This window comes from Acyrthosiphon pisum, chromosome A2, assembly GCF_005508785.2.
Source record: "Acyrthosiphon pisum isolate AL4f chromosome A2, pea_aphid_22Mar2018_4r6ur, whole genome shotgun sequence".
Lineage (NCBI taxonomy): Eukaryota > Metazoa > Arthropoda > Insecta > Hemiptera > Aphididae > Acyrthosiphon > Acyrthosiphon pisum.
Window position 1 is genome coordinate 1,625,863 of NC_042495.1, and position 21,147 is coordinate 1,647,009.

At 27.7% G+C, this 21,147-nt stretch overlaps 1 protein-coding gene across 2 annotated transcripts in view; it reads right to left on the reverse strand.

Moving 5' to 3' along the window:
• The window catches only part of LOC100161017, a 129,428-nt gene that overhangs the window by 22,563 nt on the left and 85,718 nt on the right, over nt 1-21,147 (reverse strand). The window contains exon 2 of one of the 2 annotated variants that reach the window (XM_029490501.1): nt 18,834-18,910. The gene's annotated coding sequence lies outside the window, so the exon portion shown is untranslated. The remainder of the gene's footprint in view (nt 1-18,833; nt 18,911-21,147) is intronic. The other variant, XM_029490500.1, reaches the window with a different exon arrangement.

A 21,147-nucleotide genomic window follows, 5' to 3' on the forward strand; every position in this document is an offset into this window, starting at 1 on the left:
CCCACGAAACGAGCCAGAAGGCTACTGTTTCAATATGTGCAGAAATTAATAGTGAAGTTATACTTTGCATAGCCAATATTAATTTGAAAACATATTTTTATTTTTCTAGTAGACAATCTCTCTCAAATGCCGTAAATACCAATCGTTTTTAACCCATTTCCCTCTATACAGCATCATCTTTGATCTCAGCCTGTCATTAATCTAATTATTATATTCTTCATTAACTTACTGGCTTTGTAACATAATTTGTAATGATCTTCTTTTTTAGCATTTTTTTTTTCATTTTATCTTTTATAATATCATATAACGTTCTGACCAAACTATTTTAATTACCTATCGAAATATGTATATATCGCAATAGCCATTCACCAAAATTTCAATAATTATATTAAAAAATTAAAATTAAAACTAAATTAATTTTTGTAATTAAAGGATTGTCAATAGGGATATGATTTTATAGAACACTTAAAAATTATGCATAATAGGTACATGACTTAAATTGAAGTATTCATAGAGGTAGACTAAAAATGTGCCCAAATAATGTATTTTACTGAAGTTCTACTAGACAGTATCAAGTAACTTGAGATTAGAGTGTACACAAAACAGTATAAAATAGTAAGTAGTATAAAATATTGATTGTGAAAAATAATTACTAAAAATGGTGGAGATAAAATAGATAAGAAGTTAACTAAAAAAATATATTAAATATATCATTTAAAGTAGATTATACGGTATTACGTGAATGATACGTAATAATTTATAATAATATTTTATTACCCCTACACTGAAACGATGAGTACGGATAACGTACTTTTTTAGGAAAGCTGTCGACGATCTTGTATAATCTACAAGTTTATCTACAATATAGATCATTAAAATATGAAAACTGTAAGTCAATATAGTATGACGAATAATGTTATCATAGAAATATACATATAAATGTGCAAAAGCTACGAACACTAGTAAAATTAAATTTATAATTTCAATTCTTTGTATCAGAACACAAATGTTTACATTCTTCATATTTCCGTCTAGTATTTTATGAAAAAAAATGCAAATATTAAAATATTGTTAAAAAATTAAAAATGTTCATTATAACAATATTATCGTAGTGACAATTATTATATAAAGAAGTAAATATATTCTCCGAAAATAAAGTTAACTCCAAACATCAGTTAGGTCATCATCAACGGATAATATTTTTTATAATCATTACGGTTAAATGTTTAAGAGCATAATCAGTAATTTTTAGCACGTAGATATTTTGTCGTCAGGTCGTGTAACTGAAAATCACGTAGGTTGTAGGTGTATCACAAAGTTTCACAAACTCTGTCTCCTATAATAACATCATCTGTTATAACCTTCAAGTGGCACGATTTCCTTGCATGATTATGCACAAGTTAAATAGTAGCCAGTTAGTTTACATTAACCCATTAACCGAACAATATTATAAGTATTTCAGTAACATAATTATAATATTATATACTACATTATACTCTTACTCTTATACAATAGTTGAATATAATAGTGGTAAATGTATATTACGTTGAAAACGCGCGCTGCGTATTATATAATATAATATAATATATTGTAAGTCTGTATGTATATAATATTATAATATGTGCACTCATTTATTTATACAAAAAAAGTTAGTAAAGCTTACTCTGCGAGCTTGCTAAATTCTCGGTTTCCAAACGTAATTTTAATACAACGCAAAAAACTATAATCAATTCCACAATAATATGCGATTTAAAAATAATTATTTTGTTACCTACCCGTTTTTTAATACCTATTGACTGCTATAAATCTATACTATAAATAACCATAAATTTACCCGAATAGAATAACCGCGTGGTCATAAATTGTTAATACAAACAATTGTAACTATGTACAACTAGTAACTAGTGGACAGACGAACGGACACAACGGGGATATCTATAGGATATTATAGCAGTGTTAGAAAACTTATGTTTAGAAACATTTAAAATATTTGAGAGATACTTAAAATTATTCTACCATTGAACTTATCATGACATATTTTGCTAACATAAAAATGAGCTTGCTACATTAATTAAAATTATATATTATATTTTATATTTAGATTGTTTGTATTAAATTTGTATAGGTAACGGTTCTATTCAAAGTAAACTCATACCAATATAGCCATTAGCCAGTATTAATAAGTATCAAAAGTGAATATTTGATATAGATTCATATTTCATCATACTAGCCAATATTAAAAAAAGAGATATCGAAATATAAAGATTGTTCTTTTTTAATTGTACATGGAACTTAAGTTTATTGCGTTGTATTAAAATGCATTTAGAGAGTAAGTGAGTTTTACTAATCTGTTATAATATGCTAGGTGTAACTGAAAGACCCGACAAACGTAATAACTTTTGTAGTTTTGTCCCAATCAATATTTAAACTTTTTTATATATATATTATTTCAGTTGCTTTACAAGTAACTACTGTTCAACATTTTTATTTTTATTTTAGATTCTGAGCGGAGCGTTGAATATATTGATTTTTTTTTTGTGTCTGTCATCACCTTTTGGGACAGTAAAAATGCTTTAATATTCTCTTTAACACAATTTTTTTAGTAGATAAGTGAATCTATATGGTACTTTGGGGGGGGGGGGGGGGGGTCAAAAGCTAAAAAGCATCTAGAAAAACCAACAAAAAATTATGGAAAGACTAATTTTTACGCAAAACCAGTTTTTGAAAAAAATCAATTTTTATGTAAGTGAAAATTAAAAAAAAAGTTTAGCGTAAATCCACAATAATTTTTTATGAGCATATGAAGTCAACATTTTGACAAAATTCATCAAAAACACAAAAATTAACAAATTATTTTGATTTTTAGAAATTCATAAAAATGTTTCTCTTTATATTTAACATTTTAAATTTCCATACAAGATTTTAATTTTAATTTTAAATTTTAATTCACATAAGCTTTTCTACATTTAACAAAAAAAAAAGTTTAGGGCTTTACGTTTGTTTTTAATATGGGAATTCCAAGTAAGTTTACTATCTAATATAAGGCCTAAGTATTTTACCTCGGAGCAAACAGGGATTGAAATATTGTTCATTGTAACTTGTGGGCATGTTTCTCTTTTTAGCGCAAATGTAATGAATGAAGACTTAGATCCGTTTATTTTGATTTTCCAACGCTTTGTCCATTGATGGATTATATTAAGGTGACTTTGAATCATTTTGGAAGCTGTAGCAGGATTTTCGTGAGAAGCCACGATTGCAGTATCATCAGCGTAGGTATAGAGTTCGGTAAATTATGTTTTAGGTATGTCATGAGTAAATACGTTGTATAGGAAGAGAGCGATGTCGCTGCCTTGGGGAACTCCGGCTAAAATATTAAAATAGTTCGAGGAGCTTGAATTCTGGCGTACAACGAAGGTTCGGTCGCTCAGGCAAGACTTAATTAGTAGAAAGTAAGGAGCCGGAAGAATTTTTTTTAGTTTAAACAGGAGACCATCGTGCCAGACCCTGTCAAAAACGGGAAGTTAAACTAATTTTTTACAAGCGTTTGTAGTTAGGCTTGGATATACACCAGTAAATTAATAAATTCGCATACAATGATTTTCTTATTTTGTTGTTATTCAAAAACTTTTAACCGTGGGTACTTGAAATATTTTGACTTGTTTTGAGTTACATATAGACGTTTGAAATTTGTAATCTTTTTAGTTTTTTATTCTATAAATGTCAATAAAATTTTATTCTTTAGGTCAAAAAGCTTGAGAATGCAATACAAAATTCTTTACAAGTTTATATAATAGCAGTTGAAAAATTTCCATCTAAATCTAAAATGTTAACGAAATTCATTATAACCTCGACAATTATAAATTGTAGTCAGATATTCATAAAATTATGTTTTTGTATAACTTAAATATGAAAATTTAATACAAGGTCCATTATTTAAGTAGAATTAAAAATGTATTTAATGTTCAACTTTTATAGCTGAGGGTTGACAAATTAGAACAAGCTTAGGGTTATCAACTATCATAAATAGTTCGTACTGTAACCAAAAAATCTAAAAAGTATATAAACACAGTTATTTTTTACAGACATCATAAGTTCAAATTTGGACGAAATTACATTTTAAAATCAAAAATAACGATTTTAGTTATATTTCTGTAATTTAAAAATATTGTTCGTGGGTATATGAAACTTTTAGAGTAGGTATATTATTATATTTTATACACCCACTGACATTTCGAATTGAATTTTTATTGCAAAAATGAATTTAACTTACTGTTGTACTAATGCTTATAGAAAAATAAATTACTTTAACCACAATCATATCATCAAAAATACTCAGTTATGTAATAGGTAAGCACACAATTATTTTATACCATTGAATTCAAATTTAACACCATCTATTACAATGGCCCACTTGTCACCTACTGTACAGCAGTGTGACTTCCACTTATCTGCTTTTTTAATTTTTAAAATAAAAAATAAAACCATACATTTTATAATATTCTTTTTGGGAATAATCTGACTAAGGATATTTTTTAAATTATTTATCATCCATGTTATTTTTACAATACGTTTAACTTATAGTATCAATTTTCATTTTTATTTGTAAGGTATTTCTGTTACACTCTGTATATGCACACGCTGCATCCTATATAAAATATTACATAATATTTTATTTAATAGAACAAACAATAGTTTTACGCTGTAAATGTAATACTATAATGTTACACACAGTATAAAACTTTTTTAATAGCCTCACTGAATAATAACAACTAATAAATAGGTATATCAAAGATAAAATAATATTATTTTCATAATATTTAATATTACAGTATACGCATTATTATTTTTCATCAATACCATTATTTATTTCTGAATAAATGTGTTCTATTCAACATAAAAAAATTGTGTCTGAACGTACACTAACAATTATTAATTGAGCATAGTATTATGTTATATACAGAGTGATTCACCAAACATGTTTACCCTCTATTAATAATAAATTTATTCAAATTATGTTTGGAATTTAATGGTATACTCAATAAGGTCCACAACTTCTAATGCTTGGATTTTTTATCCAATTAAATAAATGTATAGTTGCTGTACAAACGTATTTTTATTTTTTTAAATTATACAATTGTTAAGGAGATGATAATATGTACACAAATCGTAATTTTAAACAGTATCATTCTCTGATTATTAAACTTTTAATTATTAAAGTGATAAGTTTAAGTCCTTGAATCGCGGATAAGGATATTAGTCTACAATACTAGGTTCAGTATAATATATATAAGGAGACCATGATGATTTACAAATTATAGTAATTAATGTAATTTTATAAAATTTTTATAATTTATAAGTAGTGTAATGTAGTACATAACATAAAAAACGACTATTATATTTAGTAGGTGCATAAAGTTTATTTGGTAGGTAACACCCAAAAACTCAAAAACTACTCACTGTGGTGTGGGATTTAGGTGTTTCATAGTTATAAAATAAAATTATCTAATTAACAATTTACAGTAAAAGTGGATGGTTCCTATTTGAATAAAGGCGTTTGTTTCATCACAAGATAGTCCTAATAGCTTAGCACCAAAGTATAAAAAAATGTATGTATTTGAAAATAGTTATAATATTTTAGTGTATGGGAGCATTGGGCTAGATGATACACTTTTGGTATTTTTGTATTTTACAAAATACTGCAGGTGCAGTAAAATAATTCTTAATTTTTAGTTTTCATTATGTTCACAATATGTCATGATTGACGTAATTATGATAACAAGTAAAAAAATAATATATTTGTAAGTTCTACTCTAGCAGAATATCGTAAAATTAAAATATCAAAGAATATATCGAATTCAGGCCAATGAGCCGTGGACATAAATCCAATAAACAGAAAATTGCATTATTACACGATTATTTGTGTATTATTCATGAAAATATATGCATTAATTCGCAAAATATCCAGATAATAGAAAATCAATACTCACTCGAGCATAAATTACTAGAGGACTATCAAAGGGTTTTGAGTTGGGATTGTTTCATCATTTTTCCTCTGCCAATACTATTTTATATTATTTCTTTGTTTATCATACTATAGTTAGAGTTTCATTGGAATTAAGGTCTTCAAGTCTATATTATCATATTATATAGTTGAAATTCACACAACAGATGCCTTTATTAAAGGAGAAAGTTAGTTGGTGATAATTGCTCGATGTGACCCACAATGGTTTTGGAATAAATTTACTTGTTGGCAAAAATGATTGGTTTTCATATACTAATCAATTAGAGTAAAATTATATTTTAAATGTAGTTATCATAAAATGTATAAGATTGAATATAATATTATGTCAACTAAATAAATAATTTATTTATTAAGTTGAGTATCAAAATGAAAATTGTTTAATTTATGATGCCAAGAAAAAACGTTATGCAATGCAATTTTCTTTATAATTTGTTTTTTGTATTAGTTTAAGTATTTACCAATCAACTAACTTCTTGTCCAATATTATAATTTGCAGGGAGTAATCATAGTGGTGTTTATTTGACAGTTGAAAATTATTAAAGACGCGTATTTTTAAGCAGTATTTTTTTTATAAGCATTTAAATTTCGACAAAATTCATATAAATTTTGAAAATCTACAAAATATTCTGTAATTAAAATTGATAAAATGTTCAATTTTTATGCTAAGGATTGAACATTCAAAACATTTCAAAGAATACATTTTAATTATGTTTTTGTAATTTAAAAATATTTTTCGTGTATACAGTATACTTGAAACTTTTAAAGTACATATATTATATTATGTTTACACGCAATAACATTTTCAAATGTAATGTTTTTGGCAAAAATTAATTCAACCTACTGCATTACTATAATAGTTAAACAAATTACTTTAATAGCAACAATATTATCTTAAAATATTAAAATGTGCTTAGTGGTATTCGCTCTGAAAAGTTTTTTCGAATACAATGGTTTTATACCATTGAATTCAAATTCAATACACCCATTACAGTGATTCACATAACACCACCTAATGTACAGCAAAACGGGTACCCACTTGTCCATCTTTTTTAAACACGATGGAAGAACTCAAGAAAATATTTTTTTTTTAAAAAAAGTAATGAATTAAAGTTTTTTGCGGGGATATCTCGGCGAGACACTGTGTATTTGTACACGTAAATATTAATGCCGTGTTCGATCTTGTAAAACGATGCGTATAATAATAATATTATATAAATCCCGTTTGGCGACTGTGTGTCGTATTATAATACTATAAACGCCATAGAATATTCGTTGTTATAGACATTTATTTTCGTTTTATTATTTTTGCAAGCATTCTAAGTCGAGTGTCGACGATTGACATTCCGAATAACTAACGTCGTTAGTGATAATATTAAAGGTAACATGAAAAAACACGTGTTGATCCTGCCTTAAAAAATAACATTATAAGTGTCTCTATAGATCGTTGTTGTAAAAAAAAAACCGGATAATCTTTTGTTTTGCCTCACGTTAGAAACAGCGCGTTTATGGCGTGTGTGGACCGAACATAAAATCAATAATTTTCCTGCACACGTATGAAACTGAAACGTTGCTAATATGTTTATTTTTGTGACGTTTTAAAGCAACGAGTAAAAAAAAAAAACTGCCGTTTTAAATAGTCATACGCCGGGGATTATATTATTATTAATATTATATTGTAGCGTGTAGCGAAATTGCATACACAAGACGCCGGCATACCATGATATTAATATTATGGATACGACAGCGGCGGCGGACCTATAGTAATAATATTATTAATAACGGCGGTCGTGTATTGGCCTCTCTGGACGACTTAATTCTACTATTTTAACAGCGCAGAGCTGTACTTTGTTTTCAATCCACTACGTATACTATAACGATATAATATTAGATTTTATTTTTTTTTTTTTTCGAGTCCGTAAAATTATTTCGGATGTTGCGACGGTGATGTATTGGTTTTGTTTAATGATCATTGTTTCGAATTAGAGTAAACATCATTCAAATCATTAAAAACTCATAAAATATCATACTCTATTAAAATCGAAAATAAACAGACGCGTCTGTCTGGTCAAGGTTCACCGTTTTCAAGTCTTATGGATCCATAACATAATATTATATGTGTACAATACCTAGATCGTAAAATATCGTAATAAACACTGACCGATTTAATGTTTGGCCGATTTGAATAAAAAATATTATGTATTGTTCGTGCATGATTATACGTTCGAGTGAAAATCGTTTCTCCCCGTAGACAATTATTATTGACAGTATGCGATATCGACAAAATATATACTATTCCACAATGGCAATATTGATGTGTATTTTCGACTAATTCGTTTTATAAAATATATAAAATACGTAAAATCATACATTCCACGTTGGTAAATTTATTTTTCATATTATGAAGGTTTCGTTTGTGCAGTCTTTGTCCCCTTGAAATCACGTGGAACATGTTAGATATTTACAATTTATTTCGACTCTGAATAGATTTTATCATATGTCGCATCCTGCAGTAGTTTGTGTACCAAAGCGCCATGGGAAACAAATCTGATTATGTGATTTCAAATATGCGTTGGGCTGTTTTAAAAATGACCTATGTTTTTTTACTATATCATTACCTATTATTGTTAACATTCCATTTGTTATTTTTGATATACATATCGTGTAGTGTCAGCTAAAAATGAAATGCATTTCGAAGCTTGTAGACAATTCTTCGAAAAGTGAATAGTATTGTTTTGTTATTGTATTGTTACAACTATCACTATAAAACATAGACGAATAAGTTAGTTTTTCACAGAAAGAATATAAATCATGAAACGGTCCAATCAGATATGCCTCGGGTGAGTTGAAAATAAAATATAAATATATTGCCTATATTAACTTTAAAAAAAATATGTACACCAACATTACTTCTATTCATTAAATCAAGAAGAAAAATGATATAAACCATCCAAGGGCACCTCGGTGATTAATTAGTTAAAATTTCAACATAGTTTCGTTCATTTATTATGAACACATATATAAGTGTATTGTACATATGTTTTATATGTATACAATACACACATACAGCATAGGGCTATTTCTTTTGACAAATCGCTTCAACCTACTGATCCTCCCCATCACGCCAAATACTCCCACACCCGCCTCTCATTGCCTAATAAGTTTACCCATTAAGTTACTGAAAAAAACCTTTTTATTTCAGCGTCGTTACATAAATTGTTTCGAAAATGTTTTAAAATTAGTATACAATATTTTTTTTGGTACTACAAATGACAATTCATTTATCTCGTTACAAGGATGTACGCATATCTATATTTACATACTGATAATGTAAAAAGGTAATGTCGAAAAAACAAATCATTATTATTTATATTGTCTTACAAATTACATAGGTATAAAATGTGGAATTGAAAAAAGTAGAGCAGCTATAGTAGTGTTGTGAATTGCAATAGTGAACTGTGTTTGGGAAAATGCTATTAAGATATTTGAACGAGTTAGTCGTTTACATACAATATGGTTTTATCAACCCAATGTACACATTTCTATTAAATTAAATTCAAACATAAGAGGTTTTTTTCTTTTTTTCAGTTTGGATTTAGTGTTCGCGATGGTATAAGCTAGTGCCGTAATCTCATGAAGTCACCGTCAACCTGTATTCATATAATATAACACAATGTGAACACGAGAACGTGGATTACTATGAAAATAATGAAGGCCATACAGTTTGAATATTATAGTAATTTGAGTTAAGCTCAAAGAGGAGATATTACTTCTTCACTCGCACATCGGGCTATTATTATTTCACTAACATAGGTACTTTTAATGATAAACGTAATTTATTCAAAAGTTTTTTAAATTATAATTTTTACAATGACTAATGATTAAAAAGCGTGTTTAGGAGGTATCAAATTTTCAAATTAACTATAGTGTTGCATTATAAAATAAAATTACGCAGTTAAGTAATTCTGCATTTTTTATTTGCAAGAAACCAGATATTCATATTTTATGATTTAAAATTTCAAGAGCGTTTATTACATTTAGATATTAAGCCACGTAGTGTACATGTTATTTTAATTTAATTTTTTTAATGTAAATTTATAAAATGCTTTTCCATAAAATTGCGAAGCTGCTGATTAGAAATAAATTGAGATAAATAACTTTTTATTAGTTATAGCCTTTAAATTTCGTTTTATTTGTCATTAAAAATATACACGATTTCCCTTAAAACATCAGGTTATTTCTGTATAACTTTACCTGTATTTATATTCATCAGACCAAAACTTAAAACAAGAAGCATTGAATAGAAGATTAATTTTGAATTATTTTAATATGACAAAGATTTTTAAAATTTCAAAGGCTGTCAAGATTGACAATGCAATAGGTTTGCAATGTCACCTTCAATTAATTTTTTTACTCAGTTATTAAGTAAAATAAATTATCAGTGGTTTTAAAAATTACAACTTAAAAAAACTAACTTACACAAATTTAATTTTGAGAAATCGAAATAAAAATGTTTAGTTGAAACCATAAATCAAGAGTTATGATGATGGTGATAAATGTAAGGAAAACAGTAAAATGTTAAGTCAGGAATTGTTTCGAATTCATTTTTCTTCATTCAATAATAAAATGGTTATTTCTGTCATTAGTTATACAATTTAATTTAAGTCATGGTTGATATTTCTAGTAGGTTAAAATATACAATATACATACTAAATAGTAGTTGCATTATGAAAATATTAATGCTAAATGATTTACATTTTATAATCTGAAAAAAAAACAGTAATGATTACTCATAGAGCAACTTAAAAGTAGGGCGAATTTTGTGCGATGAACATGATGAATATAATACAATATAATAATAATATAATACACCAAATAATTTTACTTAAGATTATCAACTGTCATATTTGATGAAATATAACTAGAATCGTTAAAAATATGACTTATATAAAGCTAGTATAAAGCTGTTATTGTTTTAAATAATTTCAAGTTCAGAAGTTCATTCAAAAAGAAATTCTCAATCGAACTCATCAAGAATATAATTTTTTCTTTATTAGAAATATGAAGCTATACTTACTAGGTTGAAATTGAAATACTATAGCCATTATGTTTCTTAACATTGTTATTGTATATAATTGAATGGATAGATTTGCTTAACATTATAATAATAATATTATACCATAATTCGTGCACTTAGGAGTAAGGATATCGTAATTAGATTATGATTACTTTAAAAATATAGCTGAATTTCGATTATATTATGAGCTTTGATGGTGATTAATTAAATCTGATTCAGTCATGGAAAACGATGACATTTATTATCGGCAATCATCATACCATGTGTTACATATCCTTCGAGCAATAACTATATAGTCATATAATTATACCATAGAGTACCGAGATACCTACATCATAATTTTGACTCTGAATTGATGTCATAAAATTTAGACAGATGCAGGCATACAGAAGTTTAACGGAAAATATATTTTCGCAGACCGACGAATGTATTGATTTTGCAATGATGTGTGTGTGAGTGTGTGTGTGTGTGTGTTTTTATCAAACAATTTTATTTATTTTTTGCGTACACGGCTTGGATCTAGTTTGTACTTTAGATCGGCCAAAAAAAGTTATCGGTACTCCTTAAAATAATCGAGAAAAACAAAAAAAAAATGAAGTAAAACGGGAATTTTTATGCAAACCCGTCTATTGATAAAATCGATTTCGTTTTTTTTTTGTAACTCAATAACGAATGATATCGATAATATTTGAAATCTTCCCCAAATGTTTGCATAAGTATTTTCTATACACGATAAAATTGTTCATAATATTTTGATTTGTGCTATTTATATATAAATATAGAATTATTTTAGTTGTATTTTACAAAACAAACGCTGGTTGTATTACGATCAAATCAAATCCAACCAATTTCACCGTATAAGTTACTATCAACAATTAACCGAACTACGAGTGCAGAAATGTGTGTGTGTCAAAAATTCAAATTAATAAACAATTTAATTAATAAATAAAAAAAAATTTAATTTGAGTTTCTTAAAGACATTTTTTTTTTGATAAAGGTAGACAAACTTATGAGGAATCTTGCATTACATTTTAAAATCTTGGATTAAAAAAAAAACATTTTTTATGAATTTCAAACTCAAAATAATTTGGAAATTTTCGTCATTTTTACGTATTTTGTCAATTTTGAACTTTTAATGCTTATAAACAAAAATCGTGACTATAGATTTTTAATATTTTTCAAATGTCATCGTAACAATATTGTAGGAGCCATGTATTAAATTTTCAAGTATTTTTACTCGCAAATAAAGTTTTATGGACATTCATAGAAAAGAAAACTAATAAAATTGGAAACTGAAAATGTCCCTAAACAGTTCAAAACAAATAAAAATATTTTGAAAATTTTATCATGTATAGAAAATGAAAATATAAACAATTAGTGAAAATTTCATGTATCTACGGTTATTTGTTTTAAAGTTACACTAATAACCAAAATCGATTTTCTCGAAAACAGCTTTTCTCTTGTTTTTCACGGCGTTTTTGAAAACTATTGGAAATTTCAAATTTTGACCTCCCGAATGCGCCAACTAGATTCACTTTCCCATCAAACAAGGTACTGTTGAAGAAAATCGAAGCATTTTTACTGCCCCAAACATGATGACACACACAAAAATAAAAAAATAAAAAACACACATCATTGTAAAATCAATACATTCATCGTTCCACTCACAATCTAAAATACCTAATGCATGATATATTTATTTATATACATTGATATATTATTATTATTCTCATGTACCTAATATGTATATAATACGGTCTATTATACGTTACCCACGCCTGGAATGTACCTATTCTAATTATAAAATATTAAGTTCTCAATGGTTCAACGATACTTGCATAGTAATCATAGTGTCCATCTGCAAAATCGATTGACGGAATATCACACTTACGCCACGATGATTGGATTCCGTCGAATCTCCGCAAATGCGAAAAACAAAATATTATGTAAAATAACGTCACTCGTCGGGTTTGTTTACGTTCGCTATATATTATTATGATCGGCCGTAAATCACAGGTTGTCATTATTCGTTTCAGAGATGATGATATTATACAAAGTATAATATTATACACATGCAGCACTTTGAATTACATAATCCCGGGGTATATACCGACCACGTTCTCGATGGTGACAGGTATTCACAGAAATCCAATAATTCACCTGTGCCTGTACATGAACGGATTAAACGCAGTTGTGGCGTTTCGACTGCGTTTCTGTGTGTTTAATGTGTTTTTGAAAACTCTCCCGCACGCGAAAGTACCCATCAAAGTCAATTCGACGCCGGTGAATAGACTATATTTGAAACTGTCACACGTGGGGCACTTTCCGGGTAGCATCATCATGGTGATTTAAAAAATAAAAAAATATGCTCAGTATCGTGAAAAATATGAACCACGTGGTAAAATAATAAAATATAACTATAGTTAGGTATTCGACTTTCCGATTAGGTGGTAGGTAGTGTTTTTAAATATTGAACTCGTTTGTATTACCTGTTCATATTATTTATATGTTAGGGCAAAAGTCGAAATCTGAAAAACCTCGGGAGTGCCCGGGAAAAACGCGTACTGCCCGAGATACTTGTCACACTTCGACTTTTGCCCAGGTAAACCTAGTTGTGACCGAACCCTCCCTCATTTGGACAAAACCACAGCGTCTTAAATACCCACTATAATATTATTAAATATTATAAATAACTGCGAAATAAATATTATTGTTCAAATATATCATTAAATATGCATAAATAATAATACAAATTGAATGATATTAGGTACCTGGTTACAAGGTTAATTTTAATAATTAAAAAAGTTATTACATTTAGTAAATATAGAAATACTACAAACATTTTTTTTTTTTAGTTTCTTATACATACGTGACGTCGAGACGTATATAAATGATATTTCAATAAAATTATTGCTGGATGGCTGAAAGGCCGAGACCCACATTTCAATTCAATATCACCGAATATCATACATCCGACCGCAATTATACCGTGATTAAGGAGCCGAAAATTTCGAAAACAAAATTCATATAAAATGTCATTATTTTTATCCACTGTTATAATTATTGTTAGTAGGTGCAACAATTTTTACCAGTAATTTTGCAATGCACAGTATGTTGACCACTTTCTGAAAGTAAATTTGAACGAAAGTATGACATTTTACTATTTTAGTTTAAATATTTTAATTTTTATGGTAGGTACACTCACTTAGTTTATATATTATTATTTGTATGTAATTATAGTTATGATTAGTAATCAATTTTATTCAATCTGCTTAAAAAAATATTTACTAGGTTATTCTGAAAAAGGACATGTGATTAATAACTTTTAAGATTTATTCAATGGTTGAAAAGAGTAGGCACTTAAAATCAGAAATAATGGTTATAAAAAATGCTTTGATATATTGATGCGAGGGTTGAAAACATAAATGAGATTGACATTGCTAAGAATTCGATTTAGTAGTTTAAAGTTCATATAAGCATTAAAAATAAAATACATAATAATATTATATATAATATTATACGAGTATATAATATATATATTATATTGTAGGTGCTAAATGATTTTGATAAGTCCAATAGAAATTTGAAAATAGATTTATTAATTATTGTACATTATTAATAAAAAGATATATTGTTAAATCAATCAATTTTTTATGTATAGTGTTATTTTAAGCCAGCACACTCCTTCATTACTGTTTTTACCTATCACAATATTTTTTTCGTTCAAAAATATTCAATGCAGTTTCCAATTTATGCCAGATGTGCCAGTAGATAGTGTTTGCATTTTAAACGAGTGCACCAAAATGTTGGAGGCTATCACCGACCTCGGTCCACTCTCCTCAACGAAACTTTGAACATTTATGTCTGAATAACACTATTCCTACTGGTTTGATATTTTACTTGTGCACGTAAAAATTCCAAAAAATGGAATAAAAACCGTTTTAGTCAAGTCTGTTGTAATTTAACTGAGTAACGAATTTTAACTGCGCAAAATATAAAAAATACAAAAACAATTTTCTATAGAATTGTATGTGCTTCAAAATTCTCATCAAGAAATATTATTTAAAAATACCACCGTATCAGGAGCTAGTGTGCGTGTTTACTTATGAAAAAATCTCACTCTGCATATATGCTTTACTCTCTAATGGTATAAATATATATTATACAGCCGTGTAAACATAATACCGCTGCAACCTTTTTTTTTTGTAACATTCATTTTTGAACGCTATTCTTTTACCATATAACTGCGGCAAAAATAATCGTTCATGATAATGTAGCAGACAAATGATATTCTATTGGTACGATTATTCACACCTATATTTATAGTTGGTTCGATGTATGAATAATATACATTAATATTACATTTGGAATTAGTGTCAGTATAATATAATATTTGGATTTATTGCGCCAAGACTTTACAAATCGTTATACGACTTGAGGTGTAAGATAATATTATTATATGTACCATATGTTATTTCACATCGCGCGAAAAAATAAAATACAATATAATATATGTATTTCGATAAAAATTGTTTGTCAAAATCGTCAATCAAACAAGTTGTAGGGCTCTAGGAGATAGAATGTACGTGTCTGAGGGTGTGTGAAGTGTCATAAATTCAGTTGACAATTTCGTTTACGTCAGTGCACATTAATCGCCCATGACTACGAAAAATCGTTACAAAATACCAACTGGCAAAGAGAAATATCGACGGAGAATAGATAAAAATATTCTTTATCGTTCAGCTTGAATGATTGTATTTCAAACAATTCATATTTAAGATATTTCATTGAAAATGAAATAAAATGCATATACTCACAACTATAGTCACGAGGAGCGTGATTCAATCGTTAAATCGAGTCATGCATCACATATTATTTGTTACTAAATAAAGTAAAATAAATTTGACTCAAGTGCATAATAATTGCAAAAATGTATTAGATTTGATAAAATATTATGAGGCAACTACCAATATCGACGATTCGGAAGTCAGAACCATAGGTATTTTGTTTTTTTTCTTCACGTTACAGCTTCAACTACTTCTGACTATATTTGCTTACAAAAATAATTTGTTATTTAAGTGTACATAATATTATAATGTAGTATCTAAATAATTGAGTTATATATCTATTTTCGATTGTTATTAGAAAAATAAGAATGTTCATACTTCATAGGTATTTTATAACTACTATTATCTTTATCGGGAAAAACAGGCAATTTGTTTTTCACCGCGTAGGATTTTCATTTATAGCGGTTTATAATACCTATCTGCAATATTACGTGGTCACGGCTTTCAACATAAAAACTTGTTAATTGGAAGAACTTATTCGTTTACTAAGAATTAATATATTTTTTCGTGGAACTCCATTGCAGGTCTTGTAATGAGAAATGGAAGTTTTTAATGTTATATAAAAACTTAATTGAAACCGGACATTTTACCAGATTTTAGTACGTAATAGGGTACCTAATATAATAATATGAAACATATTTTTTTCACATTTAACGATTTTCTTTCATTCCCTAATGATTTTTAAAACCAATTTCCAAGATTACGGTTATCTCTATGAAAGTTAATTTTCAAATGGAAATACATTTTATTTAATGGCTTTGACGTTGATCTACACTAAGTCTTCGCCTCAGTTATTTTGCAGTGGTTTGTCCAAATGAGTGGATATATTATTATTGCTCTTGTGGATAGTTATAATATATAAGTCATGTTTTCATAAGTCGAACAATATTATATTTGTTGTACCCATGTTTGGATGTAATAAGTTTCTTTAAGTTTTCTTTCTGTTTAACGACATAAAACTATTATAAAAATTATCAGTAAATTAATTTTTCTATTCGCACGTATTACCTATTCTATTTAACTGTACTTAATATAAGTAATAAGTATATCATATTATAGTAATTAATAATATAATAAACCCATGAAATTTCTTCACGTGATTATTTAAAAATAATTGATTTACAAATTTCGGTAATTTGTCCATTTTTGTATATACCTAATCTAAGTGTTTTGTTTAGTTGATCGATTGGTAAAGATATTTACTGATAACCAGTGCAAGAAGGGCCAACAAAATATTGAAATTAGCATAAATGGCCTATAGTAATAATTTATAACATAACTACTGATAAAAGTTCAGCTTAAATAATTATACGAAAAAAAAAACAAAGGATATTTACTACGTAAAGATTTTTTAGTGTTATTTAATATATTTAGTGGGTGGTTAAAAATATTAAAATTAATGATTATTGATTTTAATATCGGTATTTAATTTAATTCAAAAAACTGTTTTCCAACATAATATTAATATACTTTTTGTAGGTAGGAAAAAACGATGAAATCGATTTTAGTTTTTATTTATTACTATAATTTATAAAACTTATCAATACAGACTACGATTTTAACCACAGTTAAAAAAAATAAATAATAATACACAACAAAAAATTGTTTTAAAATATTTTTTTTATAATAAAAACCAACAAGTTTAAGTATCGTATAAAAAATATCTGTTAAAAATGACTCTGTATTAATAATAATATTATAATATTGAATAGTCAATACAGAGATAAAAATTATAAATGACAAGTGACAATTTTAAAACTGTATGAAACAACCTGTGTGACAATGGTTTATTATGACGTGTAGACGTATTTTAATTAAGCTAATACTTAATATAATAAAGTGTATACAATTAGCTTAGACAGATTTCATGAGAATTTAAGGCCTTAAGGGGAAGGCGACATTTTCCAAAGCTATAGATTTAAAGTGCACTGCTTCAAGCATTTAACTCTATATATAATATACCATTAAGTTATAAATAACAAATAATTTAACTTTCATAATAGATCAATATTTAATTGGTATTTGAACAGAAATGCAAACTTATTTGTCATATAAATATTCACGAGACAGACATCTAACATAATTTGTGCTCAATCGAATAACTTAATGATATTACACTTAAATTTGTTGTAGGTAGGTACTAGGTATGTAGGTACCTAATGGTTATAACTTTATAAGGTCAAAAAAAACTCTAGTCAGAGACTAACAATGTGACTTATAACCATATCCTTAACTATATTGAGTAAAACATTTTAGTTTTTGAAGAGAGGCGTAAGGAATGTATATTGGTATTACAATAATGCGCTTAGAAAACACTAAAGGGCGCAGTAGAGAAAAGCAATTGGTCGTACATTCGTACCCTCAACGGTTATGTGATCCTTTTTATTAGGTAATTTATTTAGTTTATAAATGTCTGTGATAGTTCTTTGGGTAAAATACGTAAGTACTGGAATTTTTGAACACTTAAAAAATTGAAATTTCATAATGAGTCGTGGTACCAATAGCGTTACACATGTTCGTCTGTGCGTTCCGTTGACGTGTCAAATGTTTAGGTACTTCTTATTTTCCTACAATTAATGTTTAAAGTTTTTCACACAGACGAATGCGTAATTTTACCATATTTAAATTGATTGCTAGCGTGGCCCGTAAAAAGTAAAAATCTCTAATAATTTTAGTTTGATTATCAACTATAATAAAATATATTGAGCAACTCGGCATGCTCGCAAAGAACGTCTATCTACATTTTATCCGTCTTACAATAACGAAATGCCTCGGTTCAACCACGATTTAAAATAGATACTATCTAGGTTTGAATTCGACGGAATCAACAAAAACAAACTAATACGATCCAAGAAAAATACGACAAATGCTCGCAATAAAAATACATTACATAGCTACTGCATACAGAGTTAGTTTAGTGACGTCTTTAATTCCTCCGTAGAAATGGACAAAACTGACTTCAAATGTCTGAAACATAAAAAAAAAACAAATTAAAACGTAACCTAACTTTAGACAAATTGTACAAATACGTAGATAAATAGTATAAATTACTATATAGTAATACAATTAGTATACATTTTGTAAATTATTTACAATACATAGGTAGGTACAACTGTACAAGCTATCGCAATAGGTAACAAAATAATCAAAAGACCTGGGCTAACATAGTAAATAATGTAAATAATAATAATACTGTTAAGTCCCAGCCACCAACACTTAATAGTTAATACCGAATACTCTTTATTGATGAGTATGGCCCATTTCACCTCTACTCAAATATCAGCTCCTCCTTCAAGCCAAAGTAGTCCTCATAAATTCATTGTTATCAGTTATCGAATCCTCGCTACTGTCATCGACCGTCTACAGTCCAATTATATCAAATTGATCATTTACTTCTTAGTTCTTTCCACATTCTGGTGGATTGTAAATGGGTTAGTACATCATAGACATGAACCTCTCACGTTACTAAATGGAAAAGGCTACAACCAATTTCCAAAATTTTAATTAAAAATGTTTGAAAAAAATGAAAGATTAGTGTCACCACAGCAGCCACTGTGAGGTACGCCGTCGCATTTTCAGTGAGCAACAGTCAGTGTCTGATCACCGCGCCGTTATAATAATAATTGTTTTGTGCGTGGTAAAACGCTAAATTTTGTATTAATCATGTTTTATATACTATACCATTGAATTGTAATTGATTTGTTGTATCTATATACCGTGAATCGTGATGGTAACCTTCTCCCGTCCTCCTCACTTCGAAAATCGCAAGTCGTTGACGCTTACCGCAAGTGTTTAAAATTAGGACTGTGTGAGGGTACCTACCATAATTGTTACGTACTTATTTTTTTGTTATAATATACCTTTGTGGAGCCGGCAGTGAAATAACGTCATAATCCATAATCCATAAATCAGTAACTCCAAAATACTTATAATTTCTTAAACATTAAGGAGATGGCATGTTATTGTATTTTTCATGAGGGAACTAATGAACACACAAAAAAAATTTCTAGATACATTTTTATGGGTTTTAATGAATTTATTGCATATTAAGTTATATTTTTCAGAAGATAAAAAACAGTAAGTACACTTTTATTTACTGTATAAATACTACCTATATGTATAGTTTTAAGTTGTTAAAAAATAAAGAAGGCTAGTGTCATTTTCATTTAATGAGAATAATTTGAAACAATATACAAAATTTGAAAAATTTTTCAAGACCATAACTAGTTCAAAAAGAGTCAAAATATTTCGAAAATGTTACCGTCTATGGAAAATGCTGATACAAACATATGGTGAAAACTTCAAGGGCTTTTGGTTACTAGTTTTTGAGTTACACCAAAGTGATTTTTTAAAAATTGGTTTTACTTAAAAATTATCTATTTTTTCACGTTTTTTTTTGTGTTTTTCAAACAAAACTTACTTTACTTGGAATTTTTAATTTTGACTACTCAAAAGTACCAATAAGATTCACTTTTCTATTAGAAAAGTTACTGATCGAAAATTGGAGCATTATTACAACCCCAAATGTCAATGACAGACAGAAAAAAACACACACACGTCATTGTAAATACTAAATAGTAAATACAATACATTTTTTCCTTCACTTAGCTCCGATTGCGTCATCCGGTTCCAACTAGGTCCCACTCCACTGGGACCGCACATGTCTCTTCTTGGAGAAGGGGGGTAGTATCATGCATATAGTGATATATACATAGATAAATAGATCAGATGATCTCCCTACTACCCACTTGTGATAAGCATTGTCAAAGATCTTGAGGTCGTTTCAATGAACAAATATAGAAAAAAAAAAAAAAAACAGCTCAGAATCTAAAAATCAACTTTTTTTGTTGTTATTATTATACAAATATATGGACATACTGACCAATGTAAACGATACTAATTAATAGTTATTACTCATCAGGCACCAATAATTTATAAGGGTATATTATAGGCTATAACACTCAATATAAATATAAAATAAGAGCAATGATAACATTAGGTTTTTCGGAGTTTCACAATTTTTGGACAATGTACAATAACTGTAAGGCTCTGATCTTTATAAACAATGTAACTAGTATTAACTTCTATAATTTCAAAAACATTAATTCTTTTTAATAATATTTGTATAGTTTTGGTTTTGATAATTTGTGATATTTAATTTTGTATTTTGTGTTTCTGAAGCTCCTCAATAGATGGGCATTTTA